We start from the raw sequence: 22,417 nt of genomic DNA, 5'->3' as shown, positions 1-22,417 counted from the left end.
CAGCCACTGAGAGTTCCATAAACAGTGAAACAGTAATTTCATTCGTATAGTTCTTACACAGAGCAGTGTATTGGAATACCATAGAACCACAGAATGGCTGAGGTTGAAAGGGACCTCTGTAAATCATCTGATACAAAACCCATTCTCATGCCCCTAGATGCAGTTGCCTCTGGCCCTGCACTAGTGCAAGGGGTTGTTCCTCCTCAGATACAAAACTTTGCATCTCTCTGTGTTGAATTTCATGACGTTCCTGTCAACCCATTTCCCCAGCCTTTCAAGATCCCTCTGGATAGTAGCACAACATTCTGAATACATAACACATTCTTGGGTCACTTGTTTAATACACCGCTAATTTTGTGGCTTCACCTATTTTTTTCTTTATTTCTTCCTGTGAAATGCAAAAACATTAATGCTTTCCCCTTCTTTTGCCATTTACTCAATCAATAATATATGCATAATGTGTCTTTTCAGCAGAGACTGAATTTTTTTCTTAATTTCTGGGAAGTATCATTACAAATGCCTCTATGAGGAAAAAAAAAAACACAAAACAAAACACTGCAGCTTGGGTCTATTAACCTCACAAGTAACACTCTTCATCTGAATGCATTAAATCATATAAAAATGTGATATAATAAATGAAACAGCTCTAATATTATCTTGATGCTCTACTGAAAATCTAGGGGGTCTAAAGGGCTGAATTATAGCCAAAGGGATTTTTTGTTGCTGTTTTAGCTGTTTGGGATTTTTTTTGAAAAAAAAAGAAATAAACTAAGGCACTAAAGTTCTGATTTTGAGTACCCAGTGATGGAAACTGTACAGCCTGAACTTCAGGGTTACTAAAGTCGCAGTGAATTCAAAGTTAGTCATCATCACTGTTCTGTAAATTCAGACTTTGCAGGTATTTAAACTTGGTTACTTGCATACCAACACATCCAACACAGAACATTAAATAATGTATGGCAATCCATTCTCCTATGTAATTTTAACCACTTTCTAAGAAGTGGAATGATTGTAATCAGTGAAAAATCAATACAATGTCTCATTTCATAAATGGATTTCTACAGATTTTTAAACTTTCATTACACTGTTATTTAAATTATTTTGTATTTAAATGAATAAAAATTTAAGTGGGTATGAATTTTTGAATGACTTTAAAACTATAAACTACATATGCATTGTTAATACAGATATACTGAATGTTATCTAAGCTGGATTAGAGGCAGCCTAAGTGTAAAGAAAATCTCCAGAAGAATGATTCAAAGCTAATAGACAAAACTACAATTTTTCTCTCAAATTTGCCTTCAGGGCAGAGGGAAAACAAAAACTTGTCCTTTGCTCCAGCACTTTTCCACTGATAAGGAATGATGCCTCTGAGGAGGAGGTACTGCCAATCACCACAGCCTTGATCATGTATATGGCTGGTACCACAAGGAATTTTGGATCCAAAGCATTATTGGATGACAAAGAAATTTTACCAGTATATCTCGCATTATCTTAGTCCATTGTCTCCTTCATATACCTTACACGAGTCTGACGCAATCATGGGTGCCAAGTCCCCCTAAGTCTTAAGCAATCTTACTGCCAAAATTATAATGATGAGCAGGATACTCGGAGATGAAAGAGTAACCAGAAAAGCTCATTTTAGAAGGACAGATCCGTTCAACACGACTAAATTAAAAACAAAACAAAAAAAACCCATAAAAACCAAAACCCAAAACAAAACAAAACTAACGCAAACAAGCAAATAAAAAACTCCACGATTTTCTGAATATCTGAAGGTTACAGATCTTGAGAAAGAAAATTTAGCATGATACAGCAAGAATGAAATGCCAATAAAACAACAATAGTATGAAATGAAGGTAATAAGCTGAAGAGCAGCAAAACACTTCATGAGACTAAAATCTATCCAATAGAAACATAATTCTGTAAGGCAGGAACATTTGGAAACAGAGTAGACAAAGCATGAGACAGCATGAAACAATTGTGTACTGATGACACAGAAGGCTAAATCATCTATATTTGCCTTTTTGTCTTTGAGATTACTTCTTCTCGTCAATCATTCTGGAGCACCACTACATTTTAACACCTCTTTCTTTCATTTTCTTTCTCCCTTCCTCTTCCCTTTGAAAGCACTATCAAAATAGATGTGACCTCATTTCCCTTCTTTTTCCTCTGGCTTTAAAGGAACAATCTGTATAATCACTATGTTTACCCAAATGTTTTCACATTTGGTTCTTTATATCTGAAAACCTATTTTAAGGAACATCTGGACATAGTGTTCAACATTCCTCTCTCTTAAAATGCAGTTTTGTGTAGTCACATGTTTTTTATAAGGTCACCTATCACAAAAGTCAATGACCTTATAAAAAAGTAGATGAATGAATGAGGAAAGATTCGGGCTGGAGAAAATGTTAAGTATCATGACTGTTTACCACAAGCATACATCCATATACAAAGTTCATTCACAAAGAATAGACTAAGGCTCTTCCAAAGACCGCAAAAAGCCTAGAAGCCTGCAAGCATTTTAGAGAAAAGATTTAATGTTAATAGAAGTCAAGAAAATAGTATTCAAAAGCTCTTGATGACAGAAGAAAACAAATGCTTCTCTCTCCTTGTTAAAAAAAAAAAAAAAAACAACCTCAAACCAGTTTTGGCTTTGCTGGGAAATTATTTCAAATGCAAGAGTATCTGTACATGCTTGTTGAAATGCTCTATATCTTCTAAAGGGGATGTGTCATGAATCTTTATCAAGTTTTTAGTAATATTCAATTTTTCCAATAATTTTTCCAGACATTTTTAAATGTCAAAGAGAAAAGGAGAAAAAATACAAAGATAGTTACTAGTATCCTAATAGCATATTTTCTGGCAATAGCTGCTTATATTTAAAATATTTTAAAGAACTTATGCCTCTTATGAAATGCTCATTACTTTTTCAATACCAAATTTATCTATTTTTAGTCTCTTGTAACAAGTGTCTGGAATAAAAGATTTTTGTATCTCAATCCTCTCAATATTGTCACTATTATACTCTGTTAAGAAATAGAAATTTCATGTCATTCAATAAAATGCCAAAGTTTTTAGTCCAAATAAAAGAAATTAAAAAATAAAAAATCAAAAACATTTTATTTAGTTTGATTAACTTGACTTGTTGTCTGCAGTCGGGGAATTATGAAAAATCTACTGCCTTATGTGGGGGTATGTGCAATAGTAGAATCTTTATATAGAGAGTTGTTTAACAGACTTGATGGTATTTGGTGTGCAAGAGCAGGTTCTTTAAAAGGAAGTAAATCTTTGCCCATTTGTCTCTTCATGTAGGACATAATTTGAATTTTTTTTTTTTTTAATTCTCAGCAGCTCTTATCATCCTTCTCACTTCAGCTCCAGAAAAAAAAAAAAAAAAATTTTTGGTTGATAGTCTGAAAATATGATTTAAACTCATGTATTTCACATCCTTTAATAAATTAGTCCTAAAGGCTGGTGAAATTGAACAATTGGCAGAATGGACTGAAGACACAAAAGAATGGAATAACAAGGGCTCTGCGTATCTGGGACTGTGTGGGTAAGAAGATGTGATAGAAAAGTTCACTAAATAAAACATATAAAAGTAAACAAATAAGTAACAAATAAGTAAATACACATTAATAAAGTAAGACTGAAATAAATAATAAGTAATTATAAAGTAAAACATAAATAATTTTTGGTACTACAGTCTCATGCCCCATTGATACCTTGCATATCATAAGAACCTGCAGAATGCAGGAACTCTAGGCAGAAGAATGTACAAAAAGTACTTGGAATAAATTTTAGATTTGTATCCCTGAAAAACTATATGTACTGAGCTAAGTTTGGAAAAAAATCCCAAAGAACACTGTGGAAGTATTGCTGATTCCCACTAAACACCAATCTGGTTTGAATTCCAAGGAGATCTTAGAGTTTTTATTCTCTTATTTATAATACCATCAAAGAAAACTTTGAAATTAAAAATCACACCCTAGAAAACCCCCCCACACCCAAAAAATCCCCAAAAAAGCCAAACCAAACCAGCCAAAAAAAAAAACAAACCAAAAAAACAAAAAAACCCCACCACTAAAACAAAAAACCAAACAACCCTAACCCAATCACAATATTTGTATTAATTTCTGATGACAGGAAGAAATATTAAGGCAGTCAATTGAAGTCAAGTAGAACTTGGTAGGTTTCTTGCCTTGGTAACCCTTACCACCTCTCGGGATAGGGATTGTGAGATAAGTGGTCAATTACCCTGGAAGAACAAATGGTTTAGCCTAACTTTACTTAAAGGCTCCAGCATTTTTAAAGGACAGTTAATAAGAAATTATTACCTCCAACCAAGCTCATTTTAGGGCAATTAGAACGAGCATAATACCCAGTGATATGTTATGTCTATTATGTATAAATAAGGAGGAGTTTTTCTGAACATTCAATATTTTCTTATAGGAAAAAGGTTTTTTTGTTATCTTTACAGAACACTGAGAACAGCTAAAAAAAGCTGCTTTACAATAAATCCCAACTTGACAGATTTTGGAGTTTTGTTTTATTTGATCAGGTTATTCTCAACATGTTTTGGAAACCAGGAGTCAGTCCTCTGAGCAAAGTATGAGCGGCAGAACTGAGTCATGATTGAAAACTAGCCTTGTTCTAATGGAGAGATGGAGCTAAATAACTCCAGCAGCACTTGGATCATTTAGCTGCCATGTCCTGGGCCTAGGCACTCAGTTCTGGCTGAAAATGGAAGGGTATCCACAATATTTACCTTTGATGGCATGCTTATAGAATGATCAGTCATAATAAACTACTGTATATTTATCATACACATGCAAACCAGAGAAACTATGTGAGTCTACCAAGGAAAACAGAGAAAATAATGTGTTATAAAAGACAGTTATTCTTTTTCTTTAATGAAAAAGGGAAGCCAGCTCCAATTTCTTGAATCTAGAAAAAAGCCATCTAAGCCCAGAACCATATTTGCAAATGCCATTACGTAGTTGATTTTCGTGAATAAAAGGGGATTTTGAAAATACTTAAGGCCTGAGTCAACAGAAATATCTGAAAGTTCAAGGAGTGCAAATGTCTGCAGCCAGCAGAGCTCAGTACAGGCACACTGACTGTTCAAGGGAAACTCTGAGGGAGAGAACTGGGAGGTCCGACTGCATGCCAGGCTGAGCACAAGCATTTCCACTGACTGCTTTGGGAGGGCAGGTGGTCATGGTGATTTCTAATAGTCCTTTCCATGCAAAAATTTCCTGGTTTTATTCAATTATAAAAGTAGCAACACTTGCATAGACATATTCACAAATATTTTCTCTTAAACAATAAAATTACTTAAAAACTTAAAATATGCAAGAATTAAGTAGAAGTGTAACAATTTTATGTAGTTTGAAGGGTTTAGGCACTCATGTTGGAAAAAAAAGTCCATAAATCTTAGAAAAAAGTAGAAAAAACCTTTTTTGTTATCTAAATGTCCAACTTACAGAAACAGACATAGGGGAAAAACACCGTCCATGGTTTAATATTTTTTACATAATGGATATACTTTTATAGGTATCATATATTCTATTTTATACGTGGTATAATCCAATATTGTGCACAATAATTAAATTTTTACAGTTAATAACCACTATTATGAAAAAACAGAATGCTTAGTTCTAAGCCCACTTTCATTAGTTTCCCAAGGGTCTAAAAGGTGCTGAACAACTCCAGCCTCTAATGACTTTGTAATCCTATTTTGCACTTGGCTTATTATAGCAACTTGAATTTCTCTTCAGTGGCTCAGTCCTGCACGGCAGAGAGATCTAGTCCTGATCCAGCAAAGCGTCCTGATTCCTGCAGGTTGTACCCAGATCACAGTCTACAAAAACTTCATTTTCAGCAAAAATGATAGAAGTAGAAGGGAGAGCCTTAGCACTGCTTTGCCGACACAGGAGAAAGCTGAAAAAAGGCTGATGTAAAGAAGGCAATAAAATGAACAGATTGCAATAAATTGTTTTCTTTATGGATCAAGGCATTGTCTGATTTTGAACTGTGACTAAACCACAATTCCTTTCCTGAGATTCTTCTTGGATATTCCTTTCCTTACTGAAGGAGTTGAAGAACTGTTCAGTCTAGCTTTTCATTTACTCTCACCTGTATTGTCATCTCATGCAAAATAAAATAACTTGAATTTTCAAGCTGGGTTTTTCAGATAGGTGTGAGTCTTATGGTCGTGAACTAATTATACTTTTTAATACACTTCTTTGCTTTCATATTTGTTACCATTATTTCAATTGTTGGGTGTTTATCTCCCTTCATTTGTTATTAATTAATATGTTTCTAACCAAATAATGCTCTATAATATTTATATGTAACACCTGCTATATTTTGCTGCACTTACTCTGCCCTACACAAAAGCAAGTATAAAATTATTGTCTTTTAGGAAAAGGACTCAATTTAATATTAATATATCTGGATTACTGTATCTTGATCACTCTGGTATTCATTAAGTCCATTTTACCAGTACAACAACAGAGAACAGTGGTAGAAGCATGGTAAAAAATATAGGAAATGACAATTTCTTTTAAGAATTAGCACTGTATGAAATGCCTTTGGATGAAGGAGGGATGAAAGGGACAATTGTTTATTTTAATGACTGGGGCACTCTATTTGGACTTAGGATCTAATGCATCAATACCAACAATGAGAATAATTACTCAATGACTTTTGATTTAATTTTCTTGGCCAGCTCTGGGACACTGCAAAAGGAACCCAGCTGTTCTGTGATTGCACATTTGATATTAAATGGTGTTATATTTTCCTCAATGCAACACAGAGAGTTACTAACACAGCAAGTTGGTTACTATGTATGTTCTCTGGAATACTGCAATCTTAACAAACTGAAAAGAGATTTTATAAAAGAATCAGGTAAGGAAGAAAGATAAAGCACACCAAGGAAATGCTGTACATGCCACTCTGAAGGACTGGACTTAGGGCACCTGTGTTATAGAGATTGGATCTAGCAATAAATGCAATTGCAGAGTTAAGCTAAATTACTTTTATCAGTTCTATTTAATAAGTGTTTGTATAGCCTGTACCATCAGACTTTGACCATTCATCTTCCAGTCTATTCAAGCACATTGACATAATCTAACAACATAAGCTTTGAAAAGATAAACGTAAAACCAATCTACACTAACTCTTTTTTATTTGAAAGACAGGTCTGATTAAATACATTATTTACTTTACGTTAGAAGTCAACAATTTATAATGGTATCATAGGAGCTGAAATCCATGGCAACTGCAGCTTTTGAGATTCTTGGACACAAACTATGTATGTAAAGTGTTCAGATATAGGTTTAGTTGTCTTACCTAATGAAATGAAGATTCAGGGCTTCAGTTTATACCCTCTGCTACCACAGAAAATGGTGGTAGCTAATTCCCATGCCTTCTGGAATAGTGGTGATAAAGGAACTAGAAACACAAAATCCGTAAAATTTAAATTGAGGATTCTTTGTCCCAAGGCATTAATGTTGTGTATGCTTGTTGTTCAAAGAGAATTCGCCCCAGACCATCACTTCTTGCTTTTTAGTCATGGTGCATAACAACTGCCTCTCATTTACTCAAATCTCATTCACATTTATTCAAGAAGAATGAAGCTAGCTAGGAATACCTATGCACACTGATTGGGTAAGTCTACTGGTAGCTTGAGCCAAAATACAATGATCTTTAAAATTAATTTACATTTTAAAAAACAGGATTTTTTAAAAATTTCAGCTCTTTTAAAATATTGCAGATTAGTATTTTAAAAATATTTCTGCTTTTGCACCTACTGCCTGAAGAATGATAAATGCTCAGTTTAATTTATTTTCCATCTGGTAACAGGCATTTACTTCCTTCTAAAGATGACTGATGTGCTGATCACATTTCAATGCAAGAAAGTATCACCAAATAAGGCCAGAATTTTCCATTCGCTGCTGTTGGATTTAGGCAATACTTGTTCTGAAGAATGTTCTAGTTTTTCACCCATATTTAGAAAACGTATTGTGTACCATGGTGAGATGGTCTGATTCTTGCCAGATTTGAACAAAAAGGCAACACAACGTTAGATAATTTTAGTCATAATGATACCATTCAGTGGAATCACAGTTATGCAATGCTATGTTTTCACAGCATTGTGGAGTTGTGTTAGGATACTAATTTCTTGGCATTGTAGCCCAATTATTTTCATTTATGAACTCAGAGGGTGGAGGGAAATTTGCCATGCTAAAATTTGAAGCGGTCCTTTAGCTTTCTACTTTGAGTCCACTGTTGCACATACACCATTCCCATAATAGCAGAGCAACTCTATTACAGAACAGGCAAATCAGATGGATTTAAAAAATAGAGGAACACTGTCAGGATTTTTTGATGAACAGTAAAGGAGAGGAGTCTAATTTGCAGAAAAGTCATGTATGAAGCAGATCTCCTTTGTGGAATGCAAACCAAAGCAAAATGCAAAAAAAAGTACCATCATGTTCTCTTCATCAACAGAAGCTTTTGCAGACATCTCCTAACCTAACACCCACCACAAAAATAAAGAAAAATACAGTATGTTTGGGAGACAAAAGTGTCAATTATTTTCTTTAAATTCCTAGACAGTCATGGCTCTGACTCATCCAATTTTCTCAGTTTAATAAAATATGACCCTGTGGGAGTAGTCTGTTGCAAAATTTACCATAACTATCTTCTGCCTCCAAAGTGAGAACTGAATTCTGACCATGTGGACAATTTCTCCTTTATCTGGTTAGTTAACTATTGAGGTACCTCTGTGTAACTTCTAGCCTGTTCATTCTGGCAATGTGGAATTTATGCAATGCACAAAACTTTGATAAGAATATCTGAATTCATGTAAATTTTCCAAGAACTTTTAAAAAAGGATGAAATTAAGAGGGTGAGGGGGAAGGGGGGGAAAAAATAAAATCCAGAATAATTATGAAATCAATAAACAATTAAGCAATTCACCGAAGCTACTCAAAGTACCACAACACCAAAAGACAGAGTCTACATTAAACTCGATTTACAAAAGATCCTTAATGCGCCATGCAGAGGCAAGTAGGCAGGTGATATCCATTTCAGTGTTTTAATTGTATTTTTACCTCTACAGACAGTCATAAATTAAAAAAAAAAAGAAGAAATCTACCACTACATTTATTCCCTTTCCCTAAGTCTGACAAAATGTTATTGTACTGCATTGGTAATTTATAAACAGTGATTTATGTATAAGCACAGTACACTGGAAACATTACATTCAGACAAACTTCTCAAAAGCCCCTTCTCAAATAAACAGTTTTTATTCATCACAGTATTTCTGATTCAGTCGCAGACATGCCTTCCTGTGCAAACTCATGGCAACTGACAATGTGAGAAATCGAGACATCACCAAGCCCTTTGGCTGCGCTGGGAGTTTCCTGGGGGTAGGTTGGTCACAGTAAATTGTCCTTAGCTGTGAATTTCACTTTCCTCCTGAGACTCTAAATCTCTTGACCTCTGAGTCACATTTCAAGTCCACATACTCTCCATCTGCTTGTTTGCACAGAAGGGAGAGGATGAGTGTCTGCAGAACTAGAGAGGAGATTGAAAGGAGATATGTCCTGGGTTTGAGGTAAAAAAGGAACATCTCTATATTAGTGGGGTGCTATAGAAACCAGTCCTCCATCTGTAGGAAGTGGTTCATCTACTAAATGCATAACAAGGCGGCACATCGTTTCAAATGAAAGCATTCAATGTTATGAATTATGACAAAAAGATCTTTATATGCCTTATGTTTCTGAACATTGACAACAGTCAGAGTATATAAAATGTAACAGTCCAGGAAAAAGAAAATTTGTGCTTTTCAACCAATATATTTTATGAACAGAAAATAAATGAATAAGAATTTTGGTGCAAAATATGTAGAAAGCCAGATAAGGTTTTGCTTGAATGCTCCTTATCTACTTGTTTAGATCTAGAATATTACAACAATATTTAAATAAGCATATGTTTGCAATTCTTACTCTTAAAAGTAAGAATTTTTGTAGGCTTATAATCTTGCTTAATTTTAAGGAAGGAAATTTTAGTTTGTTTTTTTTTTTTTGTGCAATTCAATATATGCCCAGAGTAGAGTAAGTTAATAGGAAAAATCACTATGAGCCTGAATATAAAATAGGGGTATGAAATTGCTGGCAGATCAGGAAAAACCCTTCTTAGCCATGCAAAGACAAGAAAAAAATTGACCCATGCATCCAGAATTATTTATTAAAAGGAATATTTAAAAGATGTATGTATTTTTTTCTTTCCATCTCTTACTCTGCACTGAGACACTGTTTTGTGTATGGTGACACAGATTGCAATAAGAACTGTGCTTACAAAATGCCTTTTATTCAAGTACCTTTAATGCAACTTAAATCTTATGTTCACAAAATCTCTCCTTAAATCCCACTCCCACTTCTTAAATTACACTAAATTTGTTTTGATATCTGAACCCTTAAAAACAGAGAGTGTTGGCTGCATACATTGGGTATGCACAGGATCTGTCCTACAACATGAGAATGCAATTTCTGCTAAGTTACAAAGAAGTAAAAAGGAGCACATAGAGTCTGTGTGCTTTATTTCAAGCAATGGGTAAGAAGCCACAGAAAGGGTGACTTCTTTACAGAGTTAAGAAATCTCTAAGGCTGCCCACTAGAGTGCACAAAACTGACCATTCATCTATATTTAAATCTATATCCTGATTGCATTTTTCTTTCAAAACCTATAATTTGAAATTCTAGACGGAAGAAAGATATCAAACAAGATCCAATATGTTTTCTTGCTTTTGGGAGATGGGTGATAATTTCATTACTTGTTTGGCAAAAAACTTATTCTTAAACCTTTCTGAAAGTAGTTCCTTTTTTACCCAACTGCCATGTAGTTAGTGTTATAAATCATCAGAAATCTAGATGACTAAAGTGTGGAGATTTATATCCCACTCCTACAAAAAAAAAAAAAAAAAAAAAAAAGGAATCGGGTGTTTTGCTAAATATACATGAAAAATACTATTTCCCTGCTACTTTTCTACAGTGCAACCACAGTTGCAAAGAACCATCACCCTAATATGTCATAAGGCCAAATACACTCCAAAACTTTCAAGCGCAATCTATCCACTTAAACACACATGCATACACTTGCAGAAATATATAGCTTTAGCAGTGAAAGTAGCTCAGCCCATGCCAGTGAAATTAAGCTGACAGCTCCTCTAGTACATTTCTGCCTCAATATAGAATCTGTTTTAGTTTCACTGAGGCTTCATTTTGGTCCGTAGATCCATCTGCATGAAAAAGCTGACAAGAACAGTGTTGTATCCTAGAAGTTTTTAACTTTTCATTAAAAAAAGCTACAGAAACGCTCAGAATCAGGCAACAGTTCACTTTCTTCCAATCTCCTCACTTACCTCTCCCCAGTGCCATGATAATTCACTGATATTTCTAGTCCTCCAGAGACCTCTGGCAGCATAGTACTCTTTGGAAACAGTGTGAGAGAAAGAGCTTTGGAATTCTGCTGCCACTGAGGAGAGACAAAATTCATAAGGGCCCCTAGTCAAAGATTAAGGAACAGCCCTATCACAGTTAGATTTCCTAGTAAGTAGGTTGTTGGTCTCTGTAAACATGTGCCTTATCCCAAGCTAGGTCAATGGTTTGAAAAGTAGTCACACCAGTTTCTGACAAGAGAATTTGCAGAAGGGACTGGGAGGGAAGTAAGAGAAAAGGACCATCCCAAACTGGATTTCAGTAGTAGGGGAATTTACTGGTTTCTGTTGTAAGGGAGCAGTAAAGGATATTCAGTGTCCTTCCTTGAAAATCCAGGACTATACTATATGGAACACACATGTGGAATAATGCATAAGGATTAAGATGAGATATGGATTTTCAAAATGGTGATTACTACACTGACTACCTAGAGAGATATTCTCAGTCACCATTAAGAGGCCTTTTGGATAATATACCCTTAACATGCACTAGCTATGCCAGCAATATTAGTGCAAGCTCAATGCAGCTTAGTGTTCTATACTCACGGGAGGCATGCTGTTTTCTCCTATAAACAAGCACATGAGATCACCCAACTCATTTTTATAATTCCTGCAAAAGTAGTGTTATTTATCCAAAGGCAAAGTAGAGGGTGCAGAAAGGAGAACACAGAAAAGAGCAGTGAGGTAAGAAGTATAACTGTCTCTGACCTCACCCAGAGCTTTCTAACATTAGGAATGCCCTTTGCTACCTCAGAGCAGCATTCCAGAAACTTTTGGACTAACCTCTCAGCTGTATCAGTGAAATGGCACACTACTCCAGGAAGGCTCATGAATGGAAGAAACACAATTTATATGAAAGAAATGACTTGGACTACAGAATTCTAAACAGAGAAAGTGAACGCCTACCTCACCAGTAAGCATGAAAGATGTATATTTATTTTAGATTTCCATAACAATTTTTTTTCAGAAATATTTAGTGCAATCAGCATCCAAGTAAGGTGAAGAGTAACTAGAAATATGAAAAGATAGTCCATTGAGACTGCATTTAATTTCAACCTATACTACCAAAATCTACTACCTGCAGAGATGCAGAGGAAAGTTCACTTAATTTTTTCTTCCTCTCTGTCTTTCCAAACCTCAGACAGGAATTAGCAAAATAAATAAATAGGTAAAATCAAGTCCAGAAATGGAGTTATTTTATGAGGATAGAAATGCACATTTGTAATCTGAAATTCTTAGGAGCCATCCACAGCAAGAAAAGGATGTGTTCAAAGCAATCTTTAGTGTTCTGTAAGCAAAGAACATGTTGGATGTATCATCTTTGACACCTCTATATTTAGTCTATTTCAGACCAGGAAAGAAGACTGTCATCTATTGCAAAATAGGTACCACCTGACCAACTATTGCAGAAATTCATATCCAGATTCATATCAGAAGCCTAAACTGGACACAAGCTCAAAGACAATAATTTTGGTTGGTTTTGATTTAGATGTTGAACCCCTGGGTCAGCTTAAAGAAACAGACTTCTGCAGCTGGAGGCCCAGGCTGCTGAAAAGACAGTGTTTCAGAAGTACAACACCTAAAGCTTGCAAACATCTACAGTGGGGAGAGAACTCTGGAGGTAGAAGCTTGGGCACATAAATAAGTTTGTGGATCGGGTACCGAGGGAACATCTAAATACAAATGGGATTTGTTCAGGTATTTGTTCACCCACAGCATAGCGTTCAAAATTCACCTTTATAGAACATTTCAGATTTGACAAATTCACAGATTTCAAAGGACAGTTTTCCAACCAAGTAGAAGTCTGAGGCACTGAGTCACAGTGCTGTCATAAAGCAGCAGATGACCCAAAAACTTCTTTGGTGTTCTGATAGCAATCTCAGCAGAGAGGCAATGATGGACTGCAGAGTGACATCCTTTGGGGTACTTTGCTCATAGCTACATATATATGTTGATGACACGATTGGAACCCTGGTTACAGGTGCTAAGGCTACATTCCTTCTGCCTGCAGGTACAGGAACCTCAGAATCATCTACGCTGCCTTTCTGAATTGCCAAAATATACAAAACACAATAAGGCACACTTAACTACAACAGTCTTCCACAAAGACAAGGACCCCAAGAGATAGAAAAAATACTTCTCTGCAAAATTTTAAAATGGTAAGTTATTTTCAACATTAAAATTATACCCTTAATTTCCAGCATGAATTTATGAGACCTCAGCAGAATCTATTGCTTCTTCTTAGAATTTTATTTGGCATATTACAAAACATTTAAACATCTACATTTTTCCTCTTAAACTAATCACATCAGTTCTTGAGCTTCTTAATGAATAGATTGATGTTAAAGTACTAAACTTTTCCTTTTTATTTAGCACTGAATATTCTTTTCAACAAAATTTTTAAGTGTGGACAAATTCATACGCAAAGAGCATTCCAGTTTTCCCACTGACATTGGTAAAATCACTATTCTGTTTCTCTGGACTGTCACAATATTTTTTAACACTAGCACAGGGGGAGTTCATGTGGAAATTCTTGCCTGTTGCAATACCAAATTCTCTTTAGAGTTGGCTTTACAGAGCGTCCCTCGCTCAGAATTTGTCCTTCTTGCATGTCACATTTAGAATCCAACATTACTCAGTATGCCTGTCTTATTTATCATGCTGCCTCACTTGGTCTCAAGGGAAAACTTCTCAATCCATGTGATTGAAATCACATCACTATGGCCAAAGACATTTAATTAACTGGCACTCTCTGCCAGCTCAGAATCATCAATACAACAAAAACCTCACCATACTAGACATTTTAAAAATGGCAATAAATACCTAAAAACTTTTTAAAAACTTTATATAATTAATCCTCTAAAGCAACATCACTCAGATATCCTCACAGGCCATGCTGGTTATGAGCACACCCACACTCCTTGGAGCACAGGCTTTATGCTTTAAAAACATCATGCTTCTTTCAGACTCTTATTCAAGCTTTGTTTCATGGGGCTTTTATTATTTTTGATTATTGGAGGGATGTTTTTCCTTTTTTCCTAGTTTAGGAGTTTGTATCTGTTTGTTTTGGTTTTTTTTCCAATTCTCCTCTTTAGCAGTCAGTTTTGGGAAATGTCCTCTCAGCTGAGTTAATCTTACTCACCCAGTTTGCCCTCACATACCCATCCTAACAGACAGTCTTTACAAGGTAATTTTGATAACTGTGGGCTCTACTCTTATATGAAGTGTAATTTTCTGTCAATGATTTTGCTAGAACATTGGTATTATTATTGTAAAAAGAGTTACAATATCCATATAATCCATTAAAAATATTTAAACATCTTACAAGTGCTTCTAAGCTACTTGAATATCCCATGTTTTTCAAAGTTTGAGTGTACTTTATTTCCATGGTAACTTCTATCTACAGCCAGGCAGTATAAAAGGGTCAAATTGTTTGCTTGATAGAAAATAATTCCCATAATACCATAAAATTGATATTAAACTTTTCTCTGTTGAAAGTTTCTACCAGTTGAATCCTATATTGTATTTTCAGTACCTTTGCCTAAAATTTATGCCAGGGGAAATGGACAATGGTTACCACATCCATATAAGTTTCAGCTGTAGCATTAGAATGTTTTCTAGACATATTCTCTTGATAACTTTTTGAAAAAGTAAAACACTACTAAGAATATTTGTCCCCTAATAAATATTCTCCAAAATCCTTTCACAAAGATAATTGCTTTCTCTTTCCATAATAAAAAAAAAATAATAATTTTTCCAGATACAGAATGGAAATATTAATTGAAATATTCTGACAGTGATGCATCACTACTGCCAATATCTCTCCACAGGATGTGGCCAATAAAAACAACAAAAGAACAGCAATACTCCCTTATTCCTGGTGTATTCTAAGACTACCACACAATCACAACACTGGTCTCCTATGACATCAATTGTACTCCTTTTACACCTATTTTTTTAATAGACATTGTTATATGATTTCCTTTTTTTCCCTACTAGGTACTAGCTTGTTTTGATATAATTATTGGAGTAATTGTTAATTTTTTTTTGTCCTTTTCCCTTGTATCAAAGACAGACTCAAAGTCGAATACAAACTCTTTTATAAATTGGGTTTTTTCAGGGCAAAAACTATATTCCTAGAAACTGACCAGTTTATATGCATAGCCTTGTGTTTATATGTCCCTTCCAATCAATTTTTCTCATAATTTTTCCCAGGTTTAGAAGACAGGCATTTCTGAAGCAGCATCATTGACTGCTTTTTACCTTTGGTTTGGCCATAGGTGATCATAAGCTTTACCTTCATTTGCCATAGACACAAAAAAAAAGTCTTATCTGGGTGATATTTTAAATTAGATGCAATACCTTTTGTGATTGGTATTTATTATCATACTTCTTCGCAACTCTTAAGGACATTCTACTACTGCTGCATGACATTTTCATCATATCCACAAACCTGAAATTTCCCATTAAAAAATGCCATTATTTTTTCCACATGTTATGGAAAGTTACCTGAGGACTGAGCCATCCTCCACTGTGTTGTCTTTAACAGATACCTCCAGGCCTTCACTTAATGTATGTAACTCAATCTTCAGGGCCAGACCACTCAGGAAAATGCACATTACAGAAAGAGGGATATCAACATGAACATTCACTGAAGGTGAAGTTTTCTGACCTCTTTCTGGTTCAAAGGAGAAATCCATTATGGTTTTAATTCCCTGCACCATATACAGTCAAAATTCACACGGGCGTTAAATGCAATAAAACTCCTATTGAAGTAGTAGACTGTGCACTGCATATGAGCAGCATGAAAGGCTAATGGGGTCACCATCCTTCCCCTCTGGTAGCTGTGTCATCAACAACCTTAACAAAAATGAACCTCAGTTCTCCAACGGATGTAGCAAATATAAAAGATTTCCTCCGGAAAAATAATATATAATCACTTGTAGAAGAAGCTGCCTGTCCAATAAGGGCTCACAAACTGAGTAGGGGCAAAGAAAATCCTTGTAAAACCAAACAGCTAAGCAAAGAACCATTAACACAGCATATATGCCCTTTGGCAAAGAAGCTCATGGAATTGAATATATTTGTGCATGTTTCATTTGAAACTTGCATGTATGGAGAGAGAGAAAAGAATGACTCCTTAATCCACTTCTTTCTGTCCCTGTAAAACCTCTTCTAGCCTCTTTTAAAATAAAAACAATAGCATTTTTGTTAAAATGATTCTAACATGTTACAATATTCAGTTACTGACATGCGTAATCAATACACAGAGATTACACCATCCTAAGACTGAGAATTCAGACCTAAAATATCTAACTTTAAAAACAGCTACTTTTGTTAATATAAGATCAGGTTTTGCTGTTGCAGTGAGATTAATTCATCAATTATTCCATTACACACTGATGAAAAAGATGCACTAACACCTGGAATGCCAGCAGGGATGGCAAAGGAGCACAGAGCCTTTGGAAATTCTGAAACTTGTAGCATATTAACTCAACATGGCATTCAGATCATCTTTTTACATCCGTAAATATAAATACTTATTTGATTATTTAGCTGTGGAAATAAAGAACAAAGAAAACAAAAACCTACAGAGCAATATCTGTCCTGCTGAAGTAATTACTAAATATCTTATTGAGATCAATTGGAGCAAATCTGGGTTTATGTTCGCACAATGACAGAAGAAAATAAATGGTAAAGGAATTAAACCGGTTGCATGGAAGGGTTATTACAGAGCCAACTAATTCATACACTTTACAATGCTAAATGATGACTAAAAAATGAGCAATAGTGAATTAAAAAACCCCTAATTCTTTTAATTAATTCCTGCAAGACAGAAATCTCACTTATACCTGTTCATGGAGAGACTGTCATCCTCTTCTCTTACATGAACAGTCCACTAATAGCTGTTTTTGGAGATTTACAAGAAAGTTAAATGTTGCTTTATAGTTGATGAGGATTCAGTATGATGAAAATTTCCTCCTCTATTCCCTACTGTCATGGTTTCCAATTAAGACAATGGAACCTGGTGATCTTCAGTAACTTGATGAGTGGGCACAGTGCATGAGAGGTCAGGTGAGTAGCCCCTGTCCCAGCCACAGGTGGCCACCATTTTGCCATTGCAAGGATTTTGGTAAGTTCAAAACACATGAACAGAATTATTGCCTGTTTAAGATCTTAAGATAGTCTTTAGCTTAAGATCATGTCTAAGGTGTGATGATAAGCAGTGTGAGGAAACCTGCCCTGTTATGACTCTTGCTGCACCCCCACAAGGCTAACCAGGCTCTTTGTGTGCTTGGCTTTATTTCCCATGTAACATGGTATGAGAGGGAAGAGATTATTGCCATGAAGGTGAGGAGAGGTTTCTAAGCAAAATCAAAATATACTGCAGATCTGAAGGACTCTAATACTTTCTGAAACTTACTACCACTGTTTTTCAGCATCAGGTCAGATCCTTTGGGCAATGACTCTTATATGTATGGTGAAATAAAATCACCAACTCCTGGGCCTTCTAGAAGTCAGGTCATACTGCAGTGTCTGTACAAATATGAAAGGAAATCACATCCATATTTCTGAGGATTATTTTAATGCACAGGATGATATGAATCCCGTAATCCCATAGCTGTTAACTAACTGATCCCTCAAACACAAAGAGCATTAATGAATGCTCTGAATTGCTGCTCATTTGCAGAGAAAACATCATTTATTTAACTTATCTTGCTGTGAAACTTCTGAGTAAGCTTTATCTAGTTGCAAATGAAATAATTGTTGATGGAATATTTTGCCTTGTTTTGAGGGTGTTTGGTTTCCTTTTTAATTCTGCTGGTTCCTGGTTATATTGCTCCCCCACAGTCCTGACATAACAAGTACAAGCTTGGCAGCAAAACTATGGCAGATTTTATTCAGTGGTCTCATGCTGCCTCTCTCCCTTTCACAAGCAGCAAAGGTAAATCTTGTCCTGGCACTGTGAAAACAGAATTTCAAGATATATGTTAGTATTTAAATTTACACAGGCTATGGTATATACCTGAAATGCTTTTTAATATGCCCAAGGAATAGATCCAGTCCTGGAAAGTCCATTGTTGTTTCTAATTGTCAGCGACTGCTACACTTTGCTTGCCTGCAGCTATCCAATTAACATATCACCACTACAGAAAATATTGTAATATGCTCCATGTCCTAACAACAACAAGTCTCACACTCCACTTCTATCCAACAATTTCCTCCTAACTAGGTTTCCAACATATTAGCAAGTATCGGTGAAGAGTATACAGGCATATATGCCATCTGATAATGCAGCTTCAAAGCATCTTTTCCTATTGCTGTACAAAGTTCTGCTGTGGAGATATTCCTGCTAGTTTAGAATATCGAGAGAGACAGAGAGAGAGGAGATTGAGGGAGAGAGAAGCAAAGCTCAACTCTAGCAGAGGAAAACATGTAACTTGTGCCCTGAGATATCGCTATGGCAACATTTAAACAATGAACAGAAAGCCCTGCAGGATTCTGCTCTCGCTTCCTTGGATACCAAATGTAAATCCTGATTCTCTTTTATTGTGTGCATGCACAAGCTTCTGATTTTTGCCTTTTTCACTAACAGATAGCAAAATATCCAGGCCCCCTACCAGGAACTACACATTGATTCACTTCCATATATTGCAGCTTGTGAATATGCAAGCAAAACACACCACTGGCATAATCATCTCCCTTCTTGTGCCTCCATTTCTACCCCTTAGGATCAAAAAAATGGCCATGAGAGTACAGTTAAATAACAGGTACCCCCCCCCTTTTTTTTTTTTTTGGTGAATGAAGTCATTAAATCAACCACTTTAAAGTGTCACAAACCAATCCCCAATGCCTTCTGCCATGACAGGAAGTAGAGGCAGGATCCTTTCCAAAGGCTGCTCCTTCTCTAAGCTGCTAGAGTCAAGCATGCTGCAAGGCCACCTTCCAGATGAGCATGGCTGCTGCTATTTCTAAATCCTTCTCATCTGGGTTATCCTGTGGGGGCTGAAGGAGGCTTGTTTTTGTTTATGACTTTCACAGAGCAGCTGGTAATGGGATGAAAGGCCCCTGAGAATACTAACTTGAAATGCAGTCAGCTTCACTACTCTAGAAAATACTTAGCAGGTTCCAACATGAATATCTTCAGAGTAATTTTCATCCAAGACTGGAAATGGCACTAATTCCATCACCCTTCCTTCTCCCCTTGTTGCCTCACTAGCCATCAGAAACAAAAGCATATCTCCAAGCCAACACAAAGACACTCTGGCAAGACAGAGATGGAGGCTCTCTCTCTCTCACGCTGCTGCTGAGTGCACAGTGCACTCCTTCAGTGAATGTGCTGCAACTTGGCTAGCCTGGCTTGGGATTTTTCACCAGCAACAAGCTCTCTCAAAATGTGCTAAAATCCTGTCTTGAGTCCCATCCAAAATCTTCCTGCCTCATATTGCAACAGCAAGAATCTTCACATCAAATAGGAGACAGCTTTTTAGGTCACAGGCAAATAATTTTAAAGCCTACATATATGAATCCATAGCAACACTTCTGGAATCCCTTTGTTTTTCTCCAGTCCCGCATAATTGCTTGTATTGGCTCACATCTACAGCATTTTTTCTTGGGTCTCACCTAATTTAAAAGCTCATTTTTCACTTGTCAGTGGTATCAGGCTGGGAGATACTGTGACACAATTTGCCGCTCCAGCAAACTGAACCTGCTTCAATTCTAGATCAGTACAAATCATTCCTGACATGAGAAAAGACATTGAGCAGCCATCCCCTTGCATTAAAAACTTACACTTTGCCTCAAGTTTGAGGTTTGATCTCCGACCTTCTGAAAAACAATTAGACCAAGCAGAGCAGGACCTTCCAATACAGCTTTATCTTTCTTCCTGCATTTAGTGCCTAAATATACACATAATTGTTCCCTGTACAGTGCTAAAATCCCAGCTTCCTGGGGTCGCTACCAAAAATATCATCCATGGTTTGAAGAGGAGACAGCCCTCAGGACCAGCATATGCCACTGAATGACGCACCTGTGCTCAGACACCTGTGAGGGAAGTAGCAGAGACAGCCAGCTCCTGCCTCTGGATGAGGAGATATGTTGCTTCCACTTGGCTGGGTGTTTGGATTAATATTTAGGCTATTTATTTTATGATCAGCCCTTTGGGCTCTGGATAAGCCTCAGCACAAATGCTGAGAAATACTATACTCATTCCCACTTTGACATTGAAGGAGTTAAACTCTGGGCTGTTCCATGCGTCTTTTGGCTACTGTATTAAGTGAATGATTCACTCAAGTGTGAAACTGTTGCCTCTTTGGAAGCAGACACACATCCCTAGCTTTTTAATGTTGATAAGGTTTGCCTATTTCAGCCCAAACTGGTGACTAAATTTTCCCAGTGCTTCTTTATCATGTCAAGAAAACACTCCTGCTAGTTATTGTACAAAATGAATAGGGCAGCTATGACAGCTTTCTATTGGCCAAAACTGGAGTTGCTCTATCAAATTTTCTGTTTATGTGTTCACTTGAGAGCAATCCAGGGAAAGCTTGGAGATGCCTTTTTCTTAGCCAGCTTCTTTTTCCTTCAGTAATTACTGAGCAGCAGCTTAACATAAATTTAGCTTTTCTATTGCTGCAACTGCTGATGTAAGTGTAGCCCACAACAGGGCACAGACTTATCATGATACATGAAGGAATAAACAAGAGAGAGTTTTGCACTTGTTTTCAGATGCTGACAAACTTATTACCCATTTAGTGCCCCACCTGGAAACATGGGCCCAGAGCAAAAAAAGGAGACTAAAGCACTTCACACTAAAACAATTTAGCTATATTGAGAAGGATGAGAGCAATTGGAGCTGGAAGGAAAAATTTTTGCTGTGCCTGCTTCCTTCTTTTCCTGAACACAACTGCGCAAAGGGTCGGATTTGTTCGCGTGGCCAAACAAGAACTCCCAGTGATTTCCTTAGGTGCAGAATTGATTAATCCTTCTCAAATAGCCAATGTTTAAGAGGCATGACCTCCAAACAGAAGCACATGGGACACATTTGAGGGGCAGAAGTTCTCATTTCCATTACACCAAAAGATTCAGGACATTTACATGAGGTAACAGTAGTGATGTAAATGAATGAAGAAAGGGGAAAAAAAACAAAGAGGCTAATAACAGTTTATGTATTTATCCAGGGAAGTTACAGCCCTTTTTTGTGTTTCATGCAGGCAGCTTGTGAAGTGAGAAATGCTGCCAGAAATTAAAAGAGCTAAAATCTGGATCTATCAACACTTCTTTCCTCCCTGACCGCTCTCCCCTTCTCCAGAATATTGCTGCTAGAGAAAAGTAAAATGAGTGGCAAAGCTAGTTCTGCACCTTGCCTGCAAAAAGAACCCAACAAAAATCCATTCCTATTCAATGGTTCATTTAATTAATTGTTTCTCCCTCTCATTCTGCACCAGTTTTGGCCTAATACCTTCAGCTGGAACCTTAACATGTGAAGGCCAAGGTTGAAGAGGGCAGAGGTGAAGGAGGACAGAAAGGGAAGTAAAAGAAAGAAAACTCCCTACTCACGAGCTATGCAGGCATGCCAGGAGAGGGGACGGAAGTAACACTCTTCCCCACAGGAAAACATGGACCTCTATTTTAAACATCATGTTATCCTCCCTTTATTCTACCCTCCCACACGACATTTCTCCAGGAAGGGAGAGATATTTACTGGTCTGCTACACAACATTGCTATTTTCTGAAGCCCACCATTTACAAGCCACTTTTAAATTATTTTCATTACCAGCATAATAAAGAAAGTCTCCTGACACCTCCAAATCCTCTCACTTTTGTCAATCAAAGTAAATATCTTTTAACTGCCATGAAAGTCCAATGGAATCCTGAAGGATTCACCACAAAATCACAAAGAATTTC

The 22,417-nt window shown here is 36.4% G+C and overlaps 1 protein-coding gene across 11 annotated transcripts in view; it reads right to left on the bottom strand.

Moving 5' to 3' along the window:
- The window catches only part of LRRC4C (leucine rich repeat containing 4C), a 487,017-nt gene that overhangs the window by 65,916 nt on the left and 398,684 nt on the right, over positions 1 to 22,417 (bottom strand). Inside the window, exon 1 of one of the 11 annotated variants that reach the window (XM_064714490.1) lies at positions 7,360 to 7,436. The exons of the other annotated variants lie outside the window; for them this stretch is intronic. The gene's annotated coding sequence lies outside the window, so the exon portion shown is untranslated. Of the gene's footprint in view, positions 1 to 7,359; positions 7,437 to 22,417 lie in introns of those variants that run through there. 11 annotated transcript variants of the gene reach the window in all.

Source organism: Zonotrichia leucophrys, chromosome 5 (assembly GCF_028769735.1).
Source record: "Zonotrichia leucophrys gambelii isolate GWCS_2022_RI chromosome 5, RI_Zleu_2.0, whole genome shotgun sequence".
Lineage (NCBI taxonomy): Eukaryota > Metazoa > Chordata > Aves > Passeriformes > Passerellidae > Zonotrichia > Zonotrichia leucophrys.
The sequence above is the reverse complement of the archived record's forward strand: the minus strand, read 5'-3'. Positions and strand labels throughout refer to the sequence as shown.